This window comes from Canis lupus, chromosome 3, assembly GCF_048164855.1.
Source record: "Canis lupus baileyi chromosome 3, mCanLup2.hap1, whole genome shotgun sequence".
Lineage (NCBI taxonomy): Eukaryota > Metazoa > Chordata > Mammalia > Carnivora > Canidae > Canis > Canis lupus.
The window spans coordinates 65,749,563-65,776,173 of NC_132840.1; the positions used below are offsets into that span (position 1 = coordinate 65,749,563).

At 40.4% G+C, this 26,611-nt stretch overlaps 1 pseudogene; it reads left to right on the plus strand.

The window, feature by feature from the left end:
- Window positions 1–9,611: 9,611 nt before the first annotated feature.
- Window positions 9,612–26,611, plus strand: part of LOC140625926 (52 kDa repressor of the inhibitor of the protein kinase pseudogene) — a 61,838-nt pseudogene continuing 44,838 nt past the window's right edge.

Consider the following 26,611-nt stretch of genomic DNA (forward strand, 5'->3'; position numbering starts at 1 on the left):
GTCACTTTTTCAAGGCAACAGATATCCAGGTATTCTATGTTCAGAGGACCCCATGGCATTTGGCACTGAAAAGACCCCACAGCAAGAGTCTCTGAAGTTAGAGCCAGACTATAGCCCTGTTGCCAATTGCTCGCTTCTCTTCTCTACCATTTCCCCCCTTGTGACAGGTATGCTGACACAACACAAGCTCAACCTAAAACTAAGTTTAGGATTTCAGGGGTGGAACTGCTAGAAAAGAGTTCTGACTAGTTTGTCACTGTCCATCCACATAGGATGCCATTCCAGTAATAAACCCAATCTGCATCTCTGCTGTGCAGGCAGATGGCAATTGATTGTTTTTACTAAAAATTACAGTCAGAATTGTTCTCTAAAGATACTGCTGCTGAGCATATGGCCGCAGCCTAAACAGTTAAGATTAGAGGCTGTCCACAGGCTCCAAGGATATTGGTGAAGAGTTCCTAGAAGCAGCCTGACTCTATCTCCCAAGTGTGTGTTGATGACAGTGATGAGCTTTGCAGAGGACAGACAGTTGTCTCTCATTTGGATTAATGCCTATGCCCCTCTGAGAGGGGGGGTTCAGGGTAATTCTGAGTTGGTTGGTGATTAAGATGTTTGCCCTTCAGCTTCTGTTGTAGGTTGTGGAAATTACAGGTGATTTTCCCATCCCAAGGAAATGTTTTCTTTAATTATAAAAATAGCACATGATTGTTGTAAAAAAATTATAAATACAGCACTTGAAAGAAAAAGATAAATCTCCCGCACCTCTCCCTACACACACATACATGCACACACACAATCCTGTCAGGACAATCACACTTTGACTTTGGATTTTTTTTCCTTCTAGGCTTTTATGTTTTGTTTTTGTTGTTTTTTTTTTTTTTTTTCCTGTAACCAGATGTTTGTGGCAGACGCATTTTGTTGCCCATTCAATAGCTATTAGCCTTCCATTTTTGCTATTAGAACCCAAAAATTATTTGAGGGACACTATGCTTGGTCTTAAGTGGTGAATCGTAATTGTGTTAGATTTATGCTACTTCTGACAATTCTTTTCCACTTTGTCAATGATTGAAGGGAAAGCCTGTGTCTTGGGACCTGGAAATGCATGAGGATGTTTCCTGGATGCAGGGTTAGGGAAAGATGTTAATCTCTCATTAAAAATAGAATCAAACAGGGGGTGCCTGGGTGGCTCAGTCAGTTAAGCATTTGCCTTTGGCTCAGGTCATGATCCCAAGGTCTTGGGATTGAGCCACAAGTCAAGCTCCCTGCCTGGTGGAGAGCCTGCTTCTCTCTCTCCCTCCTCTGCTCCCCCTGCTTGTGCTTGTTCTCTCTCTCTCTCTCTCCATCAAATAAATAAATAAAATCTTAAAAAAATAGAATCAAGCAAAGTGAGTTTAAATGTTGACTTTTAAAGACATTCTGTCTGGAGGATTAACAGCCACTTGTGTCCATAAAGCTACATGCCTTGGGAAGCAAGTCAATATCCTGAGAATGATGGAGTGCAGGGTTGAAAGGAGCCAGCTCTTTGATGATGCTGCTGTGGAGCTGGCTAACCAACCCAGCATCTTGTGAATAAACAATGAATGTCAAAATGGTGCAAACCAGTGTTACTTTTTGTTGTTGAGGTTGCTGTTGAATACATACTCTCTGATGCATAGTTCTTTTGAAAAACCATTCTGAATAAAGTATCAGCTGTGAGACTGAAGGAAAGACTTGCTATTGGAAGTAGGGGAACAGCTAGGATCTTCTGGATCAAGGAGGTGTTCTAATCGATGCTTTAGACATTACCTCTTGATTGTTATTCTAGTGAAGCAAAACACAGTGGAGCTGAGACTGCTCTTTCCTCATGTACCTATGTGTTTTTGGAACACAGATTCTTCATAAATTATTTGCATTACTGGCCTGCTTAGAATATATTTTGCAAAGTGTTTGAAGGTTGGCAAATGTGATGGTAGAAATTAGGCTGGCCACATTCCATTCTGGATTCGGTGAATTGCCATTTGTCTGCTCCTGGAAATGGTAGCACATAGTTCATCTGCTTTTGAACAGGTGTTATAACATCCTGTTAGGAATGTTGCTCTGGCTACTGGTAAAGCCTAATCTGATTCTATACGATATGAGAAAAGTTAAGATAGAAAAATGATGGCCTTTTTCTCTGTAGAAAAATGAAAGAGTGGAAAATGTTCTACTAAAATGAGAATATGATAACCTATAGCATTCTGAACAGCCATGTGTTGGGGCTGACTCTAGCTCTAGAATAATAATAGATAGTTACTATTTCAGTTATAGAATTCCTATTATTTTACATTTATCTCTTTCAATTTAGTCCTTATAGGTTAAAGTCTCCAGTTGGTTTGTAGGAAGAGTATTGGTGCTTCCCACTTTTTTTTTTTTTTTTTTAAGATTTTATTTATTTATTCATGATAGTCACAGAGAGAGAGAGAGAGGCAGAGACACAGGCAGAGGGAGAAGCAGGCTCCATGCACCGGGAGCCCGATGTGGGATTCGATCCCGGGTCTCCAGGATCGCGCCCTGGGCCAAAGGCAGGCGCCAAACCGCTGCGCCACCCAGGGATCCCTGGTGCTTCCCACTTAAGCATGAGAAGAGGCCTCAAGTAGAATCTGTTTTACTTAATATTTCATCCCTATCATTCTCTCCTGTACTTTCTTAGGTATTCATAAGTCCCCAGGATTTCTCCTGGTTGACTATGTGACCAATTCAATTCTATTCATCTGATATATTGATTCTGAAAAGAGTTAGAAATAAATGTGGAGAAATGAAACCTGATTCATATTATACACAAAAAGACAATTTCCAAGCAGATTATATGCCTCAATATGAAAAAGAAATATATGGAAGAATATCTTCATGGATTTGGGTTTGGATTTTTGAAGAGGAAATGAAACACAGGAAATATAAAGGAAATGATTATTAAATTGGACTATACAAATATTAAGAACATATTTCTCAAAAACACCTTTTTTTAATTTATTTTTTTTTAATTTTTATTTATTTATGATAGTCACACAGAGAGAGAGAGGCAGAGACACAGGCAGAGGGAGAAGCAGGCTCCATGCACCGGGAGCCCGACGTGGGATTTGATCCCGGGTCTCCAGGATCGCGCCCTGGGCCAAAGGCAGGCGCTAAACTGCCGCGCCACCCAGGGATCCCTCAAAAACACCATTAAGAGAATATGATGGACATTCTAATCTGTCATTTAGATTCCTCTTCAATGAAGAACTTATTGCCTCACCTGCTGGGAGTGTTGGGAGCCAGACAACTGCTTACAGCTTGTTCAGGAATTGTCTCAGCCATGGAGATCTTCCTTGCCCAAGACCACACCTCTTTCTGGGATGGTACATAGTGAGTGATAGATGTATGAGTATGAAGGTCTGGCTGTTTTCACAAAAGTTGTGACAACTCTAAAAGGTCATTCTCATTCTAAAACTTTCTGTAAATTCAACTGAAGCTATCATTGGTCCTTTATCACAGATTGACTTCTCTGCCCAACCCTGATTCCGGCTTTTCCCTTCTGTTGTTATTGAGCCATTCAATGGAGGAACTCCTTAATGAATATTCTTCAGGCTAAACTTTGTTTGAGTCTGCCTGGGTAACCCAACCTGATGCAGAGAATAGAAAGAAAAAGCACAGAGTTGGAGAGAATACTTACAATTTATGTAACTTAAAAGAGATCATAAGCAAAATTTATAAAGAAATTCTAAAAGTCATTAAGAAAGATAAAGAACCCAATATAAAAATGAGCAATAGATTTGAACAGTTTGTTCACAAAACAGGATATCCAAAATGACCAATAAATCTGAGAAAAGGTGTTCAACCTTATTAGCAATCAGAGAAATACAAATTAAAAAAACACAGTGAGATACTACTACTCATATTCACCAGAATGGATAACATTTGAAAAGACTGTCAATAGGAAGTATTCGTAAGGAGCAATAGGAACTCTCATACTCTACTGTTGCTAAAGTTATCATAATCACTTTGGAAATTGACACAACAGATTGGGATTATCTACTAAAGTTTATATGTATACACAATGATCAGCAATTCTACTCCTAGATATATGCCCAGGAGAAATATGTTAATTTGTTTAGAAGTCAAGATAATGGTTATCTTTGGAGTATAATAATAGGAAAGAGTCATAAGCGACAATTGAGATGCTAATAATATTTATGTGGTAATTCATTGAGGTGTACATTTATGTTTTCTGTACTTTGCTGTATATGTGTTAAATTTCACAATTAAAAAAGGAAAAAATAATTTGCTTTGAAACCAAAAAATGAACTCTAATAAGATTTAAAATTGGAGTTGTAGGAAAATTTCCTTCCCTACTATAGCAAGAGTGAATCAAAGAAGTAATGAGGACTATCGGGGGCTCAAGCAGAATGTCCAGAATGTTGTCAGTATTGGAGAAGAAGTACAGCTAAAAACATGTGATGATATCAAGACAAGATCTTTATTTTCTAGAGTTATGTCAACGTCATACCACAGCATTAAATTACAACAGGTTTCAGCATTTCGAATGATATGGTAGTGGAAAGAGACCTGGTTCTGTCACTGTTTCCATGGATAGGTTATTTAACCTCTGAATCTTTGTATTCTTCTTGTTAAAATGTTAATAAGACTGGGATGCCTGGGTGGCTCAGTGGTTGAGTGTCTACCTTTGGCTCAGGGCATGATCTTGGAGTTCTGGAATCGAGTCCCACATTGGGCTCCCTGTGTGGAGCTGCTTCTCTCTCTGCCTCATTCTCTCTGTGTCTCTCATGAATAAATAAATAAAATCTTTAAAAAAATGTTAATAAGACCAATCTCATGGTGTTATTGTAAAGAATTAAGAAAATAAGGTACAATAAGTGTCTGTACATCATAGATACTCAACAATAATAGTTACTTTGTCACAACACTTCTTTCAAAGTTGCATTATTGGTCTACTGTGTTGGGCATTGAGATTGACAGTCTGACGTTCCCTTCCCTCTGCTCCCTTCCTTCCATGTAGCAATGATGTAGCTTTAGAAATATGTTCTGGTTCCAGGGTTGAATTCTGATTAGTCTGAGATATTCATGGCAGTCTCAGATTCCTTGCTAGTGATTGGTTCAAGAACCAAGGCTAAACTTTCCTGGAGAACTCTTTTCTTAGGCCTGTGAGAAATACAGTATGAGAATGAAGATGATCTACCACAGATAGCATTCTTGAGAAAATTGTAGGGAAACAAAGGTAATTAAAAAAAAAAAGATTTTTATTTATTTGAGAGAGAGAGAAAGAGCACAGGAGCAGAGAGAGGGGCAGAAAGAGAAGCAGACCCCCGCTGAGCAAGGAGCCCAATGCAAGGCCCTATCCCAGGACCCTGAGATCATGACCTGAGCTGAAGGCAGACACCTAACTGACTGAGCCACCCAAGTGCCCCTAAAGGTTAAGTCCTATTCATAACACACCTGCAGTAGTCCCCTCTACTACTCAACTTCTAGTTACATTAACAAATAAAATTTTATATTTCTTAAAGCCTATATGAGTTGATGAGTTGATCATATAGGCTTTAAGATCATACTGATTTATGATCAAAATTGTTAGATCTTCTCTATATGAAATGTTTTTTTTTGTGTCCTGTATCTTTATAGTTGATTTGGGAATTTAAGTGGAATACAGTATAATTATCCTGGGAGTTATATGCCTATTAAATACCACTTAATTGAAGTCAGGCTATTCTGATCTGTTTTTTTTTTTTTTAAGATTTATTTATTTATTCATGAGAGACACAGAGAGGGAGGCAGAGACATAGACAGAGGGAGAAGCAGGCTCTCTATGGGGAGCCCCATGTGGGACTCAATCCCAGGACCCCAGGAACATGACCTGAGCTAAAGGCAGACGCTTAACCACTGAGCCACCCACGTGCCCCTGTACTGATTTGTTTGAAGTCTCTTTTCTAGCACTTATATTAGCAATATCTCTACACAAAATCCCAAGTTTTATTAAAAAAAAAAATCCCTGGTTGTGGCTTTGGCCTTATCAACATGAAATAAGTAAGATCTGGCTCCCTTCTTCGTTTGTAGTAACTTCTCATTCAGTGTCTCTTTATCTCTATCACTCCTTTGTCTCTTGTCTCATTATGTGTCTCCCTCTGTTTTTGCAACTCTGTCTCTGTTGTCTTTCCTGGTCTCTTTTTGCCTTGTTGCCAGCTCAGGGAAACTGCTTTTCTTGCCCAGAAGGATTAATAATTGCTGGAATAGTAAGTGACTGATGTGTCTTTCTGACTATTCTCTTTTCTAACCTAAAGGGTTGTAGTAGCAATTATGTGAAATAATATACAAAGTGCCAGGAACATGGCAGGCACTAAATTAAAGGAGTTACTCTTTTCTCTTGAATTCTCTTCTGGATAGCCAAAAAGAATGTGCCATGTTGTCTCTACACTTTGAATAACTTGTCGTTCTAAAGTGTGGAGGATCCGTGACTGAGTATATCTGGTATTTCATGTCTTGGCTGTCGTGAACTCTTCAGAGGCCTTGGTTGCCCCTCTTTAAAGGTAGGTTTCTTTTCCACTAATGAACATATATTTCTTTTTCCTTGTGAAGTTTACAGGAGAACAGTGGAGTAGATGGAATGTAGTCTTGGGAGCAAAATACTCATAGGTTGCCTTTGAGTCGTTTGTGGAGTATTGCCACAAAAATCTTCAGTTTTCCTGCTATTTATCTTGCCCTCAAAGTTCTCTCTCCACCATGGGCTTTATTTTTTTATTTTATTTTTTTTAAATTTTTATTTATTTATGATAGTCACAGAGAGAGAGAGAGAGAGAAAGAGAGGCAGAGACATAGGCAGAGGGAGAAGCAAGCTCCAAGCACCGGGAGCCCGATGTGGGATTTGATCCCGGGTCTCCAGGATCACGCCCTGGGCCAAAGGCAGGCGCTAAACCGCTGCGCCACCCAGGGATCCCTCCACCATGGGCTTTAATACCTAGGCCCTGGATTTTACTAAAAGAATTTGTCTTCTTGACTTAGAAATCTTTTTTAACCCATCTTTGCAATCTGTTTCTTTTAGAAACAGTATATCCTCTACTTATGAATTCTAGTCAGAATTTGAATGCTAACTAGTCATGATTTCCATCCAGTCAAATCTTGGGAATACTTAAAATATTTTTAGTCTTACATGAAGTATCAAATATATTTGATAGATGTAATCTCTTAGTCTTTGCAGTGGTAATTAGGACAATTCAATTAATATGTCTGTATGTGTCTAATTATATTTATATAAATATGTATACATATATACATTTATATGCATATAATTATGTATATCTCCTACCATGTGCTAGTGCTAGGTCCTGGGGCACAACTGTGAATAACAGAAACCTAGTCTTTCATCCTTATGTCACCTCCTGTGTACTGGGTTGAATAGTGTCCCTCCACCTCCTCAAAATCTGGAATCTGGAATCTGTAAGTATGGCCTTATTTTGAAATAGGGTCATTGCAGATGTAATTGAGTTAAGATGAGGTCACACTAGATTGGGGTAGGTTCTAAAACCAGTATTATAGGTGTCCTGATGAGAAGAGGGAAATTTAGATTCACATAAACACACAAGGGGGAATGCCAAGCCAGGGAAGATGGCCATATGAAATCTGAGGCAGAAAGGCAAAAATCAGTTACCCCTCCACAAGTCAAGTGATGCCAAAGATTGTCAGCAGCCACCAGAAGCTAGGAGGACAACAGGGAACAGATCCTCCTTTAAGTCCTCCTGTAGAAACCAACCACAAAGACAGCTTGATTTCAGACTTCTAGTCTCCAAAACTCTATATTCCTATTATTATAAATCCATCCAGTTTGTGGTTGTTACAGCAGTCCCTAGGAAACTAATTAAATATAGAGTCCTTCCTAAGCTTCCCCCCCCTCCAATTTTTCTTCTTGTTTTTATGGGAGGAGGTCTCTTCTCCACGGTATCCCTCTCTATGGTATCACCTAAGCATTTATCTTCGCTTCTCTTGGCCATTTGTTTTAAATCTTCAGGATTATGATTGTAATCATTTTTTCTTGTTTTTCATGGGACATGTCCTTTGCCTGCCAGTAGACTTTGATTTTGGCATCATAAATCACAGTCTGGAAACCTGTTTTTTGATGCCATCTATTTAATCAACAACAACCATTTCCATATCTTGCATCCCCAACCTAAAGTATGACCTTCAAGAGGAAGAAAAAATGTATTTTATCCTTCCCATCATTCAGTGATGTCCTCATTGCATGTGTTCTCTTGACAAATGTCGTCCCATTAAGTATTTACTTCAGTTTGACTTATTCCCTCTGTGTTACTTTTGTCCTTCTGAAGATAATGTATGTGCACTGAGGGTGGGAAATATTGTTTTCTCATTTTCTTTCTCCTTTTTTCCTCTTTCAGAAGCTTGAGCATTGAGATGAGCACAAAGCCAGCATTTAATACTTGGGTGACTGATTTTCTTTGACTCTTACTTTTTCGCAGGGAAGTTTTGGGCCAAGGACAGATATTCTGAAGTTGCTGGTGTCAGTGTACCAAGTTTCACTCTTGGTAAAAAATGCTGCAATACAAATTTTTGTCATGTGCCCTAAAAGGTGGGGCCAAGTTCCAGATATGCCCATTCAACTACTGTCTTGCATACATATTTGAGGTTCTATAATGCCATCTTACAATATTCCTTCCACCATTATAAACATTCATTTTTGAGAATGGTCTTATTAGAAGGTTGGAGGAAGTCTTACAAAAAGTAATCACATGAACACATATTCTTTTCCACACTCACATTCTCTACTTCCATCAGACTTTTTAAACCGTGGAATTAATACAAGCCATGTATTCAGATTGAAGATTTTCCTATCTGTTCCAGACATACCAATCTATGGATTTCTATTTAGCAGTTATTTCAGAGCTTTTACTTGTGTCCAGGCTGAAGTCTAAGTATCCAGAGACTCTTTTATACATCAATCTGAACAAAAACCAGCCATTACAAAGAATTGTGTTTATCTCCTTTGGAAGGCTGCTGGCTCTACTTACAGTCAATGACTCCCTAGTGCATTTGTTGACCAGTGGCTATGAAACTCTGTCATTTTCCCTCCTTATCTCCCTAAAAATACCCTTAAATTGTACTTGTACACCATGCAATACTAAAAACTCATCATCTGTTTAGTCAAGTGTTGATCTAGCACAGTATTTGTGATGTGTTCATTTGGTTTAGTATTTTATGTTGTAGACTAAAGGATCTTTGAGGATAGACACGGCATTTGTTTTATCTGGCTTGAACTATGTCTCTCCCCTGGACAATTTTAATTGAGGGTGATCTACCTCTTCCAGATACACTCTTGACATTGGTCCACAAAGAAGGTAATTCATTTTTTTTGTAATCGATTTTTAAAAAGACACCACTATATATATATATATATATATATATATATATATATATATATATATATTTCATTTTCTCAAGACTGTATAAAAATGGATGACAGTTATAAAGTATGATTTGGGAATCTGAGGTATAGGTATAAGAGGTTAATGAGAGATAAGATTGAAATATTGGATTGGCACTTAGAGAGAGGTCTTGATCCCTATGTGTGTGACTTTAGACATCATGGCATAGGGAACATGTTCAAGGTCTTTGAAGAACGTGACATAACTGGAGTGATTATCTTTGAGTACATCAGTCATGTATCCAAGTGTGGACTGGAATGGAGAAGGCTAAGTGTGCAGGTAAGAGGCAATGAGGTCTTACTGCCCTAGACACTTCTCTGAATTGCAGAGCTGAGCAAACATGACCAGCAGTTATATTGTTGCAGACCTTTCCTCTTAAGGATTCTTGTTATTATGCCAGGACTGAGAAATAATTATCTAATTGCCTAAAAACTGAAACCTAAAACTGTTGGGTTTCCATTTACCTATGGAAAATCAGAGAGCTAAAGGTGATGAATTGAGAATAAGCTGCTGGGTGAACCAGAAAACATGACTGGGAATTCTACTGAGCAGTGATTAGGCTTCTGTGCTATACATCCTGCATGCCTATTTCTGTCTCTACCTACACCTCCAGCGGTCTTATATATACATTTAATAACTAGGGCTTCACATAACCAAAGATTCACAGATGGGAGACTTCAAAAGGGAGGATACACCAAAGAATGGGCATTTAATGATACATGAACAAGTGAAGAAAGGGGGGAGGTCTTATTTTCCCAAGTTTGTGAGATTATCTACAAATGCAGGAATGGCCTGATTAAATAGACCAGGGTGAGATGAACATGAAAATGTTGACTTTTGGAATGCCTGGATGGCTAAGAGGTTGAGCATCTGCCTTTGGCTCAGGTCATGATCCCAGAGTCCTGGGATCAAGTCCCACATCGGGCTCCCTGCATGGAGCCTGCTTCTCCCTCTGCCTATGTCTCTGCCTTTCTGTTTGTGTCATTCATGAATAAATAAATAAAATCTTTTTTAAAAATGTTGATTTTAACTGAGCTTCATGCTCTTAGAAAGTGGTGTTGGGTAAGAGATTCTCCCCATTTGCTTGTGACTAGGGAAAGAGTTTTTGCAGAGAGCTTCTCTTCTTTATAGGACTTAGATAAGACTCACATATGCTCCTCTTGATTACCTATGACAAGGTCAGACACAGATCCTCCAAATTACCATTCTTTGGTAATAAATGATTAGTGGAGTAGTTTGTACCTACTGCCGGACTATGTAGTAGGAAGAGCATCTTTTAGCCTAAATACATCTGGATTCAAGTGTGAATAATTACTGGTGTTGGCCAAATAATTTAACCCCATAGTCATCAAGCTGACTCAGCTATAAAATGGGCGTAATAGTAATTACCTTCCTGCGCTTTTGTGACAATGAAAGAAAACAAAATGTATGCATCACAGTGCCTGCAACATAGTAGGTGCTCAGTAAATAGTAGTAGCTATTACTAATACTGAGGCATCAGTATTAATACATCCTGATAGGTACATAAAGGAAATCTCCATCTTGCCAGAATTTACTTCAAAAAAGAAAAGAAAACTAGGGACCTCGATTTGACTGAACTTAGTTAAGCTTTTCTCCTTCCCCAGGCCCTTGAACTCTTATCCACTGTCAGCCTGAGCCAGCTTAGAGGCTCCTCCTTATTGCCCTGAACATTGACTGCAGGGAAAATACTCCCTGATTAGCGATCCAGCCCTTCATCCCAGTTACCCACATCCAATTCTCTCTAGCCTTGTACACTCCTCTTTATAAAACAATAGCCTTTTTTTCTGCTTGGCTTTTGAGACCCTTGCAGAATCTCATGGTGAGAACCTTCTGTTACTATAGTCTCTCTGTTTTAAGAATCCCTTCCTTCCCTCTTGCAATCATCCTTTCAAATATAGCCTCTCTTTAGCTGAATCCAGCTTTTTTTTTTTTTTTTTTTCATTTGAAAAGTGGAATATGGAGAAAGAAACTCTTGAGAGGAGCCTTGTAAGAGGCTTCTGCTGGTAATCTTGCCCCCACCCCTCTTGCAAATTCTAACAACAAAAAGAAGAGATAGCACAGTGATCACTGGATTGAACAACCTATTGTTTTCATAGAATCTTCTAACTAGAACGAATCTTAGGGATTAGCCTCAATTTGCAAATAAAGAAGCCATATCCCCGTGTATTAATTTTCTATAGTCATGTAACAAGCCACTCAAAACTTAGTAGCGTAACATAATAATCATTTATTTAGCTAAGGATCTGCTGGTTGGTTATCTAGGCTGGATCCAACTTTTCTGGGCTGGGTTTATTTGTGGGTCTGTGGTCAGCCACCATGACAGCTGGGGCCTGGCTGGCTTTGGAGAGCCTTAGCGGAGACCACTCAGCTCTATTCCACATTGTGTTTCCTTGCCTGGCAGGCTAGCCTGGGCTTGTTCACAGGGGGGCTGGGCAGGGTTCTAAGACACTGAGTGGAAGTATTTGAAAAGTGTGCAAGACCTCTTGAGCCTTAGATTCTGAACTGGCTTGACATTGTTTCCAAAGCATTCTATCGATCAAGACAAGTCACAAGGCTGGCCCATGTGCAGGAGGTGGAGAAACATTTCATGACTTGATGGGAGGCACACAGGAATTATGGCCATTTTCACAATCTATAAAATCCCACAAGGTGAAACAGTTTGCCCAAATTGAGTTTACCCAGCCAATGGCCAAGATGGCACTGAAAGAAATGGTATGTGTCTTAGTTCAGTACCTTTTGCAAGTCTCAGATTTGCGGTTTCCAGATGACACTATTCTGATTAGGGCCTCTTGAACTAGAAGAAAGAGGAAGAGCATCTCTTTTCAAAGGATTTACCATGGACAGCACATGGGAAGAGGGAGACAGACAGAGCATGATTATTCAGGTGGTACCTGCACAGGGGTGACTGGCTGTGAAGGGGAGTGGGAGCTATCACTCAGTCGGTGCTCTGCCCCAAAGCCACATGCTTTTGCACAGGGATTTTTTTGCTTGAATAAAGGATTTCCAATTTCTCCAAAGGCACTGTTACTCAGGGAGCCTGAGGGAATGCCTATTTCTAATCCTCTCAAAGTTCCCTGTGCGCTGGCTTTGGCTTTGGACATACTGAGCTCAGTATCACTGAGAAGCTGGATATGTAACTGTCTGGCGGTCTTCTCCCAAATAGACCATTTGAATGGACAGACCAGAGATGTTAACATTTGGAAGTAACTGATGATAATAGGCAAATCCAATTTTGAAAGCCTATAAAGGAATTTCAGGAACAGGAAAGGTCCTACTTAGTGTTTTTGGTTCATCCTACACTTGGCTTCCTGTTCCTTTTAGCACTTTTCCTCCAGCCTCAAACCTCTCTAGAAATAGCAATTCTGTAGGTGTTGTCGACCACATTGGTTGTGTGCTTTGTCTCAGTCACCTCCCTAGCAACTCGTTCCTTCTGTTCACTGATTTCTGTGGGCTGTTGTACTTGAATTTCCTCTCTGCACGTGGTTTCTTACCCTATGAAATCTGATCTCTTTACTTCTAAGACTCCGAAGAAAAATGATTTCTTTGCAGGAGATTGATGATAAGAATAAAGTGAGTGATGTCCTCTCAAATTGGAAGAACTTCTTTAAAAGAAAAAACATCCATAAGTGTTTTCAGGCAATTGGTGCTGTGCTACCGGAATCTGTTCTGTGTGACATTCACCCCATGAGGCAGCCCCTGACAACTGTATCCTGTAGTTAATTGAGTTTGGGAGACATTCCAGTTTTGTATTCCTCTCTTAGGGGTCATAAGTACATTGGCATGTTAGAGGAAGGTCCTCTAGAAACAAATTCATTTAACATTTTTAAAGAATGTCTCCAAATGTCTTTGCTTATGAAGACCTTTATTCTCTTAAACTAGCATCTGGTAGATCTGGTATTCTGTGGTGTACACTGGGAAATGTTGCTCAACCTTGCACACTAACATGAAGTTAACAGAAATTAGGTAAAGTTAAGGACCATGTGGCTTGAATTCTGACCACAGCTCACTGCTAGCCATCTTTGTGACTTAGGGGGCACTAATCAATCAGCTCTTTCTAACTTCAACTTTACCTTCTTCTTTTTTTTTTAAAGGAAGTTTTTCTTTTTTCTTTTTTAAAAGATTTTATTTATTTATTCATGAGAGGCACAGAGAGAGAAAGAGAGAGTGAGAGAGAGAGAGAGAGGCAGAGACACAGACAGAGGGAGAAGCCGGCTTCTTGCAGGGAGCCCAATGAGGGACTCAATCCCTGGACCAGGATCATACCCTGAGCCAAAGGCAAATGTTCAACTGCTGAGCCACCCAGGAGTGGGTTCCCTGATCACTCTTGGCTTCTGTGGCCTCTCATATTTCTGAAGTTCTCATGCATTCACTGTGCTACTAATCTTGCCTTTGTCTTTCCCACAGAGACCTGTTGCATCCCCTGGCTTTAATCTGGCCCCTCTCTCATGGAGGTTTTTGCAGAATTCTGAGTGGACCCTTGCTTCTGTTGTAGAACTTTGACCCCACCTACCTTCTCTCTGGCACTGGAGGGATTATTCTAAAACACAAATTCAGATATGTAACTCTCTGACTTTAACAATCTTTGATAAATTCTTATTGCCTGCAAGAAAAATGCAAACTTGTTATTCTGTTCTACAAAGCACACACCAAACCGGCCCCAATTGAACTTACCTGCTTTATTTCTTACTACTCTTGACCAAACACCTGATAGTCTACCTACCCTGGAATCTGTGTTGTTTTCTGAATATGATAAGCATTCAAACATGAGACTCTCCACTTAGAATCTCTTTATCATCCTTCAAGGTCAGTCTCCTTGTCGGTCAATATTATTCCCCTGAACAGCATGCTCCCTATTTTAAGTTCATGTAATCCTTTGTATTTACCCATATAATATTGCACTAATCACACCACATTATAGATGGACATGGGTCTGCATTTATAATATATTATGAGCTCATTGATTGCAAAGTCTGTGTCATAGGTTTAATGGCATCTCAGTCCATAGCATAGCATCAACCATATTGAAAGTATTCAGTAAGTTTGTGTGAGCAGATTGAAAGTGAACCAGCCCCTTTGAACTTATGATGATCTAGTCAAGGGATGGCATATATATGGCTCTGCCTCTCTGACAGTCTCCCTTTTCAAACTCATGGTAGTCATTGCTTTGCTAATCAAAAATGGCACTTTTCCCACTGAACCCAGGTGTATTTTAGAAGCCATATCATCACAGTGCTCTAGGAAGTCACTATTGATTGGTTAGAGTTGGCACTTCACTTGAAATCTATTTTCCATCCTTGACATATTTGAACTGTCTTATAGATGAGAAAAGAGACTTAATGAGTTGTCCAAGAGGTCACACAGCAAATAAATATCAAACTTGAATCCAGTTTTCTTTATTACTGCCCTAGCATTCTTCCCACTATATTGAGATGCCCACTTTGTGAATTTTTATTTTATCCCTGTATTTCCTGGGCTCTTTAATAGATTTGAAATTGAGAGAGAGATCTAAAAATTTTGCATTTTGGTTCCTCTTGTTGTCTTGGACATTGTGGGAGCTCAGTGTATATTTGCAGGAGTTCTGAGTGAAGAGATGAGCCTTTACTATGCTTCTTGGATCTGCCACTCCACTTTGCAGCATTGGCTTTGGCATCACAATGACTCTGCACTTATGAAATTGCCAGACTTTTTGTGAACAGTACATTTACAATCATGGTTTCACCCAGTACCCCCACCCCAAACTCAGGAGGCTATAGTAACACCTTAGTCGTCACAGCAGGGAAAAAAATAAAACACATTTGTAAATCATGCAACACATCAAGCACACTCAGTCTTCCCTTCCCCATATGGGACTTGTGAACATACATTTAAATAGACAAAAAAATAATCTTTACCCTTTATATCCCTTTTTTTGTGTGTTTAGAATCAATGATAGATTTTCTTTTTCCTACAGCAGCTGCTTACACATAGCTGTGAATCAGGAAAGCGCTGGGAAGTGTGATTATCTGAGGGGTGCTAATGTGGCTCTCTGCTTCAAATTATTCATTTTCCCTTCTCTTGCCCTGACTGTGACATATCAACACGCTGAAAATTCCAACCCTGGAGTCATTTTTCAGGCCAATGCATGTTTCCAGAAGGCAACTACTAAAATACCACAAATGCCCATGAACATTTCAGTATGGAAATACTTGAACCAGCCAATTTTCCTTAGAAGGCTAAGAGTATGGGTCCCTAGGTAGAGAAGTTGTTCAAGTTTTTCAAGACTTGTTCAAGAATTTAAGAGTAGGAAAGTCTAAAGCATATGTGTATGCTGTGTATAGATTTTCAAAACACCCATAAAACTGCACATGGGCACTGGGTACCTATAATAATAGGGTGTTGAATGGGGCACCCCCAACACAGATGCAGAGATGGAGAAAAGTATTTTAAAAAAGCTTGGTCTCAGGGTGCCTGGATGGCACAGTCTGTTAAGTATCTGACTCTTGGTTTTGGATCAGGTCATGATCTTAGGGTTGTGAGATCCACTCCTGCGTCAGGCTTACTGTGGAGTCAGCTTGAGATTCTCTCTCCCTCTGCCTCTCCTGCTTGTGCTCTGTCTCTTTCTCTGTCTCTATTTCTCAAATCTATCTATCTATCTATCTATCTATCTATCTATCTATCTATCATCATCATCATCTATCATCTATAATCTATCATCTATCTCTCTATCTCTCTATCTTGGGGGGCGGGCAGGAAAAGCATGGTCTCAAATTTAGCTCATAGATTTGATGATCAAATGGCCAGTAATTTGGGGAGTCCTGCCATTCTTTGGGTGATATACTTTTTACCATTTTTGTTTGGATTTATACGGAATCTTCTACCACTGATAGTTTGGCTCATTTGTCTCTCACTGGAAAGATTGCAAGTGCTATTTGTTGGCTGCCTTCTGGAACCCCCAGCAGTTCCACTCTACACTACCTCCAGGGTTATCATTCTAAAATACAGACCTGATCAGCATCCACTTTTCAATCTTGATCTTTCTGTTCCCTCCTCCTGGTGTGTTTGCCCCTCCCTACTTTGCCCACTCCCATCAGTACATATTCCAGACCCATGCAAATGTTACTTTCCTAGAGAAGAGTCCAATATCCACCAGACAGTTAAATACTACCTTATCTGTGCTCCATTTGCATTTTTCTGGTAGTAGTTTTGTGGCATCACCACATGGCATCCTTTTCAGTGGTCTGGCAGTCTGATTTTCCCCCATCCAAATTATAGACTCCTGGTTTTTCTTTAGACTTTTGGAGGTCTAAAGCTTAGTACAATGCCTGACACATAGTGTGACTTTTTTTACCTGCTTTGGAACTGAATTGGACCAAGGCATTTATGTATTCATAAAATAGAGCAACTTGCAATTAGAAAAAAGTAAAGAATTCTATGTTTTGGAGCATTCTCAGGAGTGAGAAGCATATCTTTCAACGTGTAGCGTATTCATCTAACTTGGGCATTTAAAAATCTTTTTTTGGTTAACTAGAAGAAAATTGAATTAAAAAGAAGCCTCTGTTTACACTGAATTCTGTCTTTCTACCTTGACTTTTCTCTTTAGATAACTTTGACTTACTTTTATAGAGATTGCTACTCCCCCTCTTTCTGAAGAGTTAGATCTATTTTCTTTCCCCTTCCTCCTCCACCTTCTCCTTCCCTGTTCCCCTCCATCCGTGTTGTTGCTGTCACCAATCATCATCCCCCATTACCATCATCATCCCCCATTGCCCTTTTTCTGTGTGCTAGTGCTTTACAAATACCACCTCACACTCCATCCTGCCGGTGTTCTGCAGCAAGGGTCTCACTTTCCTTTGTGTTAAAGATAAACTGGAGTTCAGGGAGGTTTAGGAACCTGCAGAGTGTCACAGAGCTGGGATTTAGTGCTAGGACTCCCCCTTCCCCTCCTCTTCCTCCTCCCAACCTCATTATTATAAAAGAACTAAGCTAGGATTTTAAATTTTGCTCTTTGACTTCTGGAAGTGAATTTCTTTGATTGGTTAATATCTGTGCATGTTTCGGGCAGTTTTTCACCCGCTTAGACAAACCCCCTTCCAGGTCAAACTCAAGTTGAAAAGCTGGGTGAACCTCACTGCTGTGGAGACAGGCTTGTGCTGTCGTGCAGATCTGCATAGCTTGCAAGTTATCAGCCCTAGATCCACATCCGGGGCCTATTCAGTGCTCACCGAGTGGGTGGCTCTTTCAGAGATAGATTTTTCTCCTCACTTCGCTGTTTCATTCTTCCTGATTCCTTATTTTAGATTCAAATGTTTTCTTCTGGAAATATTATATTTCACTGTAGTCTAGTTTCCCCAGTGCAATACCAAATGGAGTTTTTGTGGATTTCTGGACAATCAGATTTAAAACAAAACAAAACAAAAAAACTATTTTTATGTCCCTAAAGAAGCTAATTCTTAAACTTAAATAGATTGCCAGAGACCCTTCATCCAGGATTTGGGCACACATAGCAAAAGTGGGTTACAGGTGATTCTCTAACAGGAAAAAGTGGGAAACATCCCAAATTAAGCTAGACAATTTTCCTTCTAACTTGTTAAATTCTTAAGTATCCCTGACCCAGATAAATGCTAACAGATGTCCTGAGTACTAACTTAAGCTTCAGTGTGGCCATCCTTGCAGCTTATAGATAGTCTCAAAGAAGGGTGCTGACACCGAGGAACAGCACTGTCTCTCCTCTCAGGGGTCATGCAGTGTAGACAGTGTGATGACTGAAGCATCTTCGCTCTATTGACATTTTGTCTCCCAAGGCTTCACTGTCCCTAAATTTCTAATGTTCTTCCAAAGGCCACTGCTTTTAAGTCACTGTTCTATTCCATTTTCCTTTTTTTCAGAGGTGGGCACTGCCTGTCTCAAGAGACATCCCTGGTGCCAGCATTCTTTTCTTCCGACCTACCATCTGCTCCTGTGAATAGTTCTATCAACCACATTTTCCATGGTTTGCTTCATTATGTCTAACTTACAGGGCCCCTTACACTGTGCATGATTTTTATAGAGTTGGTGTTTCTTGAGGAGGAGAGCGGAAAGGAAGGAGGGGGTTTATAAAAATAATGAGACTGAGCTTTGCTTAAAGATGTTCTAAATCACCCACTTGTAAATTGACTGTTTAGAGAGGCAGCTTTCAAAATTGGCCAGGGAGCTAGAAGGAAAAGAAGTAAAAATAATTCAAGCTCAGCAGATATATATTTAGATAACAAATTCAAAGAGAGGCAGATGAAGAAACCTGGATAAACAACTAAAACCCAGCAAATGAAAATAACACCGCAATTGGGCCATGCAGCTGACACATGAATAGTAAACCCCGACAAGGAAAAGTTGCAGACAAGGCAGTCCAGGGAGGCAGAGATGATCTGGGAAGCTGGGGTCTAATAGCTCCAAAGTCTCAGTGTCCCCTCTTTGAGGATAGCTCTGAAGGCAGGGCAGTGTGACATTTCCCCTTTGCCTCAGCATCAAAGGAAGATAAATAGCCCACCCTGTGATTCCAGCATGTTTCTTCATCCTGGCTCCCACCCCTTGGTGGCCCCCTACCAAACTTCAGGCCCTTCTCCCACAGCTGGTTCATGAAAGAGCTGTGCACTTGTTCTTACATCAACACACACTTAGTTGCCAGGAATGATGCTAGTTGCAAGTGAATACTGACTCATATTTGCACAAGATTTATAGATTATGTTCCAGTATGTTCCAATGCAGGTCTCTCAACAGCTTGGGAGTTAGATTATAATGCTTTTATTCCATAGATGGTTAGAGATAGGGGAACTCACTAAGTGAGCTTGTCTAAGATTTTATAGATCTCAAGTGGTAAAACTGGCATTTAACATTTACTGTGCATCATGCAAGGCACAGTGTTAGTTGCTGAGACCCAGAAGATGAGTAAGACATGGTCTCTGCCCTCAGGAAGATTAGAAACCAGGAAGGGAGAACACAGAAGAATAGGGTCATCTGTATGGATACCAAGCAAGAAACTAAGGATGGTAAGAGAGGTCCTGGGGAGAGAGGTATAAGTTGAATAGGGCTAATAAGAACTTAAGGAATCTTCCCTTCCAAGGGACTTGAATTATAGTTGAGAACAGCTGAAGCCAAAAGCAATCTCCAAGATCCAAAGGAATTAATCATAAGTGAGGCATTTCAGGTATTGATCACTGGCAGGTGAGGAAGATACTTTTGGGCAGGAAATCTTGCTGGCTGGCTCCTGATTTGTACAATATGGAGAGCTTTGTACTGTTAGATCTGACACTTTGGCTTATGTTTTAGAGGCAAGTGGCTAATAATAGACTCCCCCATGAGTAGATTAAAAGCCCATCATTAGAGGGTTCAGACTGTGGAAGTCATCTCTTTCTTAGACCCTACTCTGAAAATGTGTGTGTCCTAGCCTGTCCTTGACTATATATGTGAGCATACTCAGCCAACTGGTTACAAATGCATCCCTGTGCAGCACCTCCTCTGGGTCTCCTTCTCTAATCCTGTCCCCATTGCTGCTGCCCAGCAGGGTCTCATTTTTCAACTAAATCATCACAGTGACCTCCCACAGCTTCCCTCCAGGCTGTGTGCTACACTGCTGCTCAGTGGCCAATCTCACTTACAGCCATGACCCACAGTGCTGCTATGTTCAAAAATATCAGATGTTTCCCCTGGTTAAGAGAAAAATATCCATGGAGTGGTACTGAAGGCCATGCATCTCAGTTTGCCCAGAGGCTGGGACATTTTATACCTGTGTTCCCAGCATCACAGCACTCCCCTCAAATGTGCCCCGGTTTGAATGTCACCCTACAGTTGGTCCTCAACCATCTGGTCCCTGCCTACCCTTCCAGATGCAGAGTCTACCCACCCCTCTCTGCCAAGTACCCAGTGCTATAGATACAGCCCTCTTGAAGTCATTCCCAGCCATGACCTGTATTTCTGCAGCTTTGCACTTTTGCACTAGAGTGGCTTTTTTGTCTATTCTACACAGTCTCATTTTCCCAACCCTGCTCAGATGCCACCATCTCCCTCTAGCCAACTCTGTTCACTCCAGAGTTAATACTTTCTCCTTCTGGATCCAGAATACTTTTTTGATCTCTATAGGGTCCTTAGTCCATGTACTATAATTGTCTCTATATAAAGACTTGCCCAGTAGAGGGGGTGGGGTTCCTTAAGGGCAGGGACTATGTTAATTGCCTCTCTTCCCATTAGTGTTTTACTGGCCCAGGAACTGGTATATGAAAGGGGCCCTAAAGTGTTACATGACTTAGATGTTGAATAGTTCAGTAAATTGGGAGTCAATTCATGGCTACACAGTTACAATAGGATTGTTCTCTGTGTGACTCTTTGCACTTTGCCAGAGAGGGGCCTCATATGACTTCTTATAGAACCAGGTCATAGGTTTCAACCACAGACACATTATCCTTCACCAGATATTCCTTGCATCATTAATAACCACTATCACTTTCTATCTGCTTTGTTTATTGAATGCTTGGATCCTACTTGGAGTAAACCAATATAATCAATAAGGGTTTAAGGGGTACTTGTTTGCTTTGTGTAAAGAGTCTCCGTAGAATGGCTTTTGGTAGTTAATCCTGTTAGATTCTCTACTGATTTACTTTAAAAATAGTTTGAAGGATGCATTGAAAGGCAGAGCCTGTATTTTGAAGACTGTGAGTGGATTTGTGTCTTCATGTTGGTTATCCCTTCTTAGTTTCCTGATTGTTTTGAGGTAAATTCAGTTCATGTTTGGCCATTCTGGGTTTCTGGCTGCATTAATTCTTTGCTTTTATGTAGACCAATTAAGACTTCAGATGTGAAAAAAAAAAAAAAAAAAAGACTTCAGATGTAACTGTTCCTGGACAATCAATTCACCAGGTGAACTTTTCTCATTCTTTTTGACCATCTGGCATCTTCCAACACACTTCTACATTTGAGGAATTTACTGCCTTATATAGGCCATTGCCTGTCAGGATAGACAAAAAAAAAACAAAAAAAACAAAAAACAAAAATCCTACTTTCTGTTGTAGCCAGGGTTTTGGTGTGTGGCATTGGTATTTGCAAGCAGGGTATCCTTCTCAAACTTGGAGCTAGAAGCTAGTGCTACAAAGAAAAAGGCACCTGAGGGATAATGACTGTGGCTAGGACAACAGTTACACTGACTTTCCCAAAGCAGCAGAGTCTGTCCCCAGCCTTGCCTTGGTGGATGTGCAGCCATGGAGCCTCAGGCCAGCAGTGGGGGCAGTGAGGTTTCCAATGACACTGACTTGTGGAGCCATCTTGCTGTTATTCCTGGCTACAGAGCCTTTTATTCTGCTTCTGCTTCTCTGGCCCTCTAGTATGTTCTGTGAAGGACCCAGTGTCCTTTAACAAACTAGAGTTGGGGTGCCTGGGTGGCTCAGTGGTTGAGCGTCTGCCTTTGGCACGGGTCATGATCCCAGGGTCCTGGGATTGAGTCCCATGTTGGGCTCCCTGTGGAGAGTCTGCTTCTCCTTCTGCCTATGTCTCTACCTCTGTGTCTCTCATCAATTAAAAAAATCTTAAAAAAGAAAAATAAATTAGCTAGAGTTAGTTTTTAGTTTTTATTATTCACAACTAAGAAAATCCTGAGGGGTATAGAATCTGCGTTATGTCTGGTGCTAGTTCATGCTGTTGCTTCTATCTCTGGAAATAGTCTGTCATGGCAGAAGTGATGGCGAGACATAAGGGTGATCCTGCTGTGGCTTATATCCCTGTAGTGAAACTGGGGTCTGTGGTGTTAGGTCCTGAAGGCTTAAGTAACTCTTCCATCTACTGACTTTTCTCCAACTCCACTGCCGTTGTCTGAGCCCAGGCTACCATCATGCTCTCCCTGGGTTACTGCACCAGTCTGTTCACCTGCTTCCCTGGGTGCTGCCTTGGCCCTTTGTAATTCACCCTCCTATTGCAGCCCGAGGGAGCTCCCTAATGCACATGTTTGATCCTGGTATTCCACTTTGTGAACCCCTTTGATGGCTCTCTCATACTCTTCAAATAAAATTGAAGTCTCTAAAATGATTTTAAGACTTGAATGTTACAGTTCTGTTTACCTTTCAACCCTTATATCTCACTTCTTTGTCCATCTTACAATGGACTCTGTATCAGTTCCTTGAACATGATTCTAACTTCTGGGTCACTCTGTTTCTTCTGCTTAGAACCCTGTTCCGTTCCTACTCTGCCTTTCTTGTCTGGTCTACTCCTTGCAGTAGGCAAGGTATTGACAGCTGCTCTAAGAATATAAATTCAAAATCCTCAAGAGATTGGACACAGTGAAAGTATATTCCTCATTTGCTTCACAGCCCAGTGATGGCATTCCTCGTTGGTAAGCCTTCTTCATGGCCTTCTGGGAACCTACGCTCCTTCTGTCTCCATGGCTTCTCTGCCCTCTAGGTCCTTGGAGATGCCCCCATTTGGTGGTGCAAAGGAAAGGTAGAGAATGAAGAATCTCTGAACAAGGCCTAAAGGATTTATGAAACTAGTCCTAATCACAAGGGAAATGGGAAGTTCAGTCTATTCATGTACCCTATAGGAAACAGACATGGGAGTCTCTGCCACAGAACTCATTAATTTTCAAGGTTTCAGCTATGACTGCCTTTTAAAGAATTTCTTTGATTCTCTGATCCCAAGTCTCTTCAGTACCCCTTTTGATGCTCTCAAACTAGCATGTTTTCTAAGAGAGACACTAGAAGGTGGAAGCTAAAAATAGAGTGTAGAAGTGAGCAACAGACTCACATGAGTGCATTTCAGCCTCACTATTTAGTAGCTATTGGATTTGAGCAAGTTACCTAATTATGCTTTTTCAGTGGAACTTACTTCAAAGTGCTAAAAATTAAATGAGATGATGTATATAGCATAATTAGCACCTTGCTCATGTATATAGTAAGCGTTTGGTAAATATTACTACTTACAATTTTCTCGCTTGTCTACCTTGGTGCATAAGAGTTTGTAAAGCACATGTTTTTTGGTCAGTAGTGTTTTGGAGCATGCTGATGGTGGTCAGTAAGGGCTCATTGCATTGATCTCTTTCTGACTCTACTTTCGGTGACCTCACATTGATTGACTGAACCAGGCCATTGTGTGATGTGAGTGTTTATACCATAGAAATAGGCAAACAACATCAACTTTTTTTTTTTTTAAGTTGTACACTCCTGCTTCTGCTTGTATTTTTTACCTCGCTCTACGGGGAAAGATCTGTGAAGTAAAAGCCCCACATAGACCCCCATGTACTAAGTGGTCAATGACTATATTTTGAGAAACTGGATCAAAGTGTTGGGAGAAGATATATTGGGGAAGCATAGAGAAAGTGAAGCAAAGCAGCGTGTGCCCCTGAGTAACACAGGATTGAAGCCTTACCAGTGGTAAGAGGGCCTTCCTATTTGAGCTGATTAGGAACCAGGAGGAGAGACAGAGGTTGGAGCACCCTAATGATCCAGATTTGTGTCCTTCCTGTATTGCCAAGTGGGAACGGAGGGAGATAAAGGAGACTTTAAAAAAAAAAAAAAAAAAAAAAAAAAACTAGCTGGTAGTTCTCTGAGCAAGATGAGGTAAGCAGTACAATTAAGAGTGAAGCCCCATAACTGATCTGAGTTGAGCTTCATTGGTGGTACCCCTATGGCAAGCTGAGTGGACTCATTTTCATCTTCTAGTAATTATTATCCATGTTTGCACTTGTGTTGGGATCAGCTTGGGCCACTCCCTATATTTTATATATACTTATTGAATTTGAGGAGAGGATCCATCAGTCTTGTATTAATTCAGCCCTTTCTAGAAAGTATCATAGTGCTTGGGGGGGCAGACGAGAAGCTGTTACCTGGTGCAGTCCTCTGCCTCTTGTCAGGCTCAGCTCTGTTTTCCTCACAGAACCTGGCCCATGTTCACAAAATATTTCTTACAAGAATCATATTGACAAATCATATCAGAACCCTTTCATATATGAAGTCAGTCTGATCTATTTTAAAAGATACACAGAGTAGCTTTCCTATCCTTACCCACTTGTGTGATGGGTTTTCAGCCCTCCTTCCTTCCTTTTATTTTTAAAATTTCAACCTATCTCCATGTGTATTGTTACTTCACAGATGTGACAGGGAGGATGGTAAGTGGTGGTTAAATTTTATCCTTTATTTATCATCTCAAATGCAGTACCTTCTGTACATAAAGACTAGTTCAGTTTCAACACCATCTTCTCTGAACCTTCAATAATCGGATTCCCCCATCTTTTTTGGGTGTGTGAGTTGGACGTTCTGCAACACTCTGATTCTCTGTTAAATGAAATGGGTCTCTCCACAGCTCTCAGGTCTTGGAGTGAAATTTCTTCTGGACCTATCTCCTGATCTAAGTTGTGACTTGTTTCAGAGAAGGGGCTTTGTTTCCTTCCTCCTGGCTTTTCCAGCATAGAGCATGGTATCTGGCACACAGGAGGAGCTCCAGAAACAGGTACTGAATGTCTGTATGTTTTGTCCATGATAGAAAAAGCTAAGCCTTATAGAGCCTCCAAATGCCTTCCGAGCAGAGGATAGAGAGTTCTTAGATACTGAGGGGGCTTTAGAAATCTTTTAAGTTCCCAAATTCTCTTTCACAGATGAAATACCCGAAGGCTCACAGAACAGATCTTAAAACCGAAATTCAAAGTGAGTTTCCTGAGGTCACACAGCTAGTATGTGGCAGAGCCAAGACTTGAACTCAAGTCTCCTGGCCCCCCAATAAACGCTTTCTGTAACACCAGGGGTGCCCTTCTGCTGGTGTGCACATTCTGCTGGATGGTCCCAGGCAGACTACGGTGATAAATAAAAACGGAGCAGGTCCCCTTGGGGAGCAAGCACACTTTTTTAAAGGTCCATTTGGCAGAGGAATGGTCGTGAATTGCTACTCGGAGGTTGCAAAGGTGTTTTCATTCCCGCAGGAGAAAGAATATATCACAAAATGGAGACTAATTTACACTAGTCACTGCTGCTTCTGATCCATTACTTCAACTTCTGAGTTTATCCTCGAAAGCACAAAAGAGAAAGGAGTAAGGAGGAGTTATTATTTAGAAAATTTAATCCAATCTGAAGCTGTGAAAATGCCAGCCTTGTTCCTATTGCAAGAGAACATATCCATTTACTAGGAGATTAAAGTAATGGCTATTTGCATTTCTTCCAAATAGTCTTTTAAAACCTATGGTGGAATAATACACAGCCACACAGGAGAGAGGCCTAGGCACTCACAACTGTGTAACAAAGATAAGCCAAGAACCAGAAAACAGTGAGAGGACCGTGACCTAACCCCCGAGGCCTGGCCCCATTCTGACTGCTGTGTTTGGAATCTCCTTTATTGAACTGAGCCTCCATGAGCTCTTTTGACTTTCCTGAGTACAGCGCCTTCAGGCTACCGGGTTATTGCTGTTGTTTTGTTGTTTTAGCATAATAATTTCCCAGGAGATAGGGGCTCTCTCTGATATATCTACTGCCTGACCAGCAACAAGAAGTGTTTCTGAAATATATCATTGTTTTTAACAGCCTTCTATAATTAAAACAAGGGGAAGGAAAGACACACAGCATTTTTGCTGATGGCACTTAGCAAAGGCATTTCACTGATGATTTCATTTCTCCCAAATTCAGGATCTAGAGCTACTGGGCACTGTGGCAATAGGTTCTTGACAAGGTATAACCCCAGAAACATTGCAGAGAAGTTGACAAGATAGCTTTCTCCTTTTTAGGTATCCCTTCATCATTCGAAAATTTCTACGTACCCACTATAGATGCCAAAATCATATCAGAACCACCAATATATCTGGAAGAGGGGCCATGACTATATTTTGTATCCTTCTAATGTAGTCCACAGTTCAGTACTTAATAGGTGATCATTAAATATTTGTTCAATGAATACGTGAATCCTCTCTGTTATTTTGGCTTTAAAGTATTTTCATTGACATTAGTCTACTTGATTTGTACTTCAGCCTTAAGATGTGGGATCTATTAATGATATTTTACAGCTGTGATAATTGAACCTCAGAGAGATTAAATTCCTTGCCGAAGTTGATATGAAAAAGAGATTCACAAAAGAAGCATTAAAATAATTAATAAACATATTCAAATGCTTTCAGTTTTATTAGCAATAAAAATGCACCAAATTGAACATACCATTTTCAATATATATATGAGCAAAAATTA